The sequence below is a fragment of the Triticum dicoccoides genome, chromosome 3A (genome assembly GCF_002162155.2).
Source record: "Triticum dicoccoides isolate Atlit2015 ecotype Zavitan chromosome 3A, WEW_v2.0, whole genome shotgun sequence".
Classification (NCBI taxonomy): domain Eukaryota; kingdom Viridiplantae; phylum Streptophyta; class Magnoliopsida; order Poales; family Poaceae; genus Triticum; species Triticum dicoccoides.
In genome coordinates this window covers 736471635-736475730 of record NC_041384.1, presented here as the reverse complement: position 1 = coordinate 736475730, position 4096 = coordinate 736471635, and positions in this window count along the sequence as shown.

Here is a 4096-nt window from a genome sequence, read left to right as displayed (position 1 = left end):
ATTTTATGAAATCTGGCAAATGGATAAAGAAAACTGCATTCCTTAATGGATTTATTAAAGAAGAGTTGTATATGATGCAACTACAAGGTTTTGTCAATCCGAAAGGTACTAACAAAATGTGCAAGCTCCAGCGATCCATCTGTGGACTGGTGCAAGCATCTCGGAGTTGGAATATACGCTTTGATGAGTTGATCAAAGCATATAGTTTTATACAGACTTGCGGTGAAGCCTGTATTTACAAGAAAGTGAGTGGGAGCACTACATCATTTCTGATAAGTATATGTGAATGACATATTGTTGATCGGAAATAATGTAGAATTATTCTATAAAGCATAAAGGAGTGTTTACATATTGAGCTCCAAGCTGCTTACATATTGAGCTCCAAGATCTATAGAGACAGATCAAGACGCTTGATAAGGTTTTTCAATGAGTACATACCTTGACAAGATTTTGAAGTAGTTAAAAATGGAGCAGTCAAAGAAAGAGTTCTTGCCTGTATTACAAGGTGTGAAGTTGAGTAAGACTCAAAGCCCAACCACGGCAGAAGATAGAAAGAGAAGGAAAGTCATTCCTTATGCCTTGGCCATAGGTTCTATAAAGTATGTCATGCTGTATACCAGATCTATTGTATACCCTGCACTGATTTGGCAAGGGAGTACAATAGTGATCTAGGAGTAGATCACTGGATAGCGGTCAGAATTATCCTTAGTGAAATAAGGATATGTTTCTCGATTATGGACGTGACAAAAAGGTTCGTCGTAAAGGGTTACGTCGATGCAAGTTTTTGACACTGATCGAGATGATTCTAAGTCTCAATCTGGATACATATTGAAAGTGGGAGCAATTAGCTAGAGTAGCTCCGTGCAGAGCATTGTAGACATAGAATTTTGCAAAATACATACGGATCTGAATTTGGCAGGCCCGTTGACTAAATTTCTCTCACAAGCAAAACATGATCACTCTTTGGGTGTTAATCACATAGCAATGTGAACTAGATTATTGAATCTAGTAAACCATTTGGGTGTTAGTCACATGGAGATGTGAACCAATCACATAAAGATGTGAACTATTGGTGTTAATCACATAGCGATGTGAACTAGATTATTGACTCTAGTTCAAGTGGGAGACTGAAGGAAATATGCCTTAGAGGCAATAATAAAGTTATTATTTATTTCCTTATATCATGATAAATGTTTATTATTCATGCTAGAATTGTACTAACCGGAAACATAATACATGTGTGAATACATAGACAAATAGAGTGTCACTAGTATGCCTCTACTTGACTAGCTCGTTAATCAAAGATGGTTATGTTTCCTAACCATGGACAAAAGCGTTGTTATTTGATTAACGAGATCACATCATTAGTTGAATGATCTGATTGACATGACCCATTCCATTAGCTTAGCACCCGATCGTTTAGTATGTTGCTATTGCTTTCTTCATGACTTATACATGTTCCTATGACTATGAGATTATGCAACTCCCGTTTGCCGGAGGAACACTTTGGGTGCTACCAAACGTCACAACGTAAATGGGTGATTATAAAGGAGCATTACAGGTGTCTCCAAATGTAGATGTTAGGTTGGCGTATTTCGAGATTAGGATTTGTCATTCCGATTGTCGGAGAGGTATCTCTGGGCCCTCTCGGTAATGCACGTCACATAAGCCTTGCAAGCATTGCAACTAAGATGTTAGTTGTGAGATGATGTATTGCGGAACGAGATTGAACTAGGTATTGGATACCGACGATCGAATCTCGGGCAAGTAACATACCAATGACAAAGGGAACAACGTATGTTGTTATGCGGTCTGATCGATAAAGATCTTCGTAGAATATGTAGGAGCCAATATGGGCATCCAGGTCCCGCTATTGGTTATTGACCGGAGATGAGTCTCAGTCATGTCTACATTGTTCTCGAACCGTAGGGTCCGCACGCTTAACGTTACGATGACAGTTATTATGAGTTTATGCATTTTGATGTACCGAAGGTTGTTCGGAGTCCCGGATGTGATCACGGACATGACGAGGAGTCTCAAAATGGTCGAGACATAAAGATTGATATATTGGAAGCCTATATTTGGATATCGGAAGTGTTCCGGGTGAAATCGGGATTTTACCGGAGTACCGGGAGGTTACTGGAACCCCCCGGGGGCTAAATGGGCCTTAGTGGGCTTTAGTGGAAAGGAGAAAGGGGCAGCCCAAGGTGGCCGCGCGCCTCCCCCCTCCCCTAGTCCTATTAGGACTAGGAGAGGTGGCCGGCCCCCCTCTCTCTCTTCCCCTCCCCCCGAGGAATCCTATTCCAACTAGGATTGGGGGGGGGGGGAATCCTACTCCCAGAGGGAGTAGGACTCTCCTGGCGCGCCCTCTATGGCCGGCCAGCCACTCCCCCTTGGATCCTTTATATACGGAGGCAGGGGGCACCTCTAGACACACAAGTTGATCCTTGAGATCGTTCCTTGGCCTTGTGCGGTGCCCCCTGCCACCATATTCCACCTCGATCATATTGTGGCGGTGCTTAGGCGAAGCCCTGCGACAGTAGTACATCAAGATCGTCACCATGCTGTCGTGCTGACGGAACTCTTCCCCGACACTTTGCTGGATCGGAGTCCAGGGATCTTCATCGAGCTGAATGTGTGCTAGAACTCGGAGGTGCCGTAGTTTCTGTGCTTGATCGGTCGGGCCGTGGAGACGTACGACTACACCAACCAAACGCTTCCGTTGTCGATCTACAAGGGTACGTAGATCACACTCTCCCCTCTCGTTGCTATGCATCACCATGATCTTGCGTGTGCGTAGGAAATTTTTTGAAATTACTACGTTCCCCAACAAGTAGGTCCTATGAGGTACAATATTTATTATGTGGTACAATGTATTGGAGTTGATGATGAGGAGTAGTTGTGATTATGACTAGTGACCACCTTGCTATGTGATGTCTCATTGATGAAAACGATGATCATGAGGAGGTGTTATATGACAATGATGTATTATAATGATAAGTTGTTAATGATATGATGATGATGATGATGACGATGATATTTATTATATTATTGGGTGAAAGAACCGCGGATTAGTTTCAAGTGGATGTCCATCCACTTGAAACTAGTCCACGGTTCTTTCACTCACTGATGTAATAACTCATTATGATGTAAAAACAATCTCTAAAGTGCTGTTGTATGAAAACTTGTATAAAGGTGTATGAATAACACGTGAAATAAAATACGAAATAATAGCAGTAGCACGTGCAGGGAGAAGCGCTACTAGTAATTACCAGTAGCGTTGTTTGGAGAAAATGCTACTACTAAGTCGATATAGCAGTAGCGTCGGTTAACCCACGCTACTACTAACCTTTAGCTGTAGCGCCGTAACAGTAGGGCGCCATCCCGCGCTACTGATAGGCCTAAAACCCGCGCTGCTGCTAGGCTTTTCCCTAGTGGTGTGCAAGCTTAAACAATCCACAAATTTCATCCATATAGATCAAGTGCATATCAGGATGTTTAGTACCGTCTCCTACATAAGGATTAGCTAGCAGTTTCTCAACAAGACCAACAGGAATTTCATAAGCCACATCTTCAGTATCATCAATAGGTGCTGGAGAGGAAACTCTAGTAGTTTCCGGTCGAGGTGAAAATACACCGAACAAGCCTCTCAAAGTATTACTTTCCATAGTGACAAGTGATTGTAAATTTCAGCACGTAGCAAAAATGTTTCATTACCGATTTCCACTTACCAAAGACATTTCACTCCCCGGCAAATGGCACCATAAAAGAATCTTGATGACCCACAAGTATAGGGGATCAATCGTAGTCCTTTCGATAAGTAAGAGTGTCGAACCCAACGTGGAGCAGAAGGAAATAGCTAGCAGTTATCAATAAGGCTATTTCTGGAAACACTGAAACAAGCAGTTGCAAGTAGTATCATAGCAAGATAGTTTGTAACGAGTAACAAGTGACAAATGTGAATAAGGTGCAGCAAGATAGCCCAATACTTTTTAGTGCAAAGACAGGCTGGAACAAGTACTTATAATGAGACAAGCGTCCTTGAGGACACACATGAATTTCATCTTGTCAATTTCACCATGTTCATACGATTTGC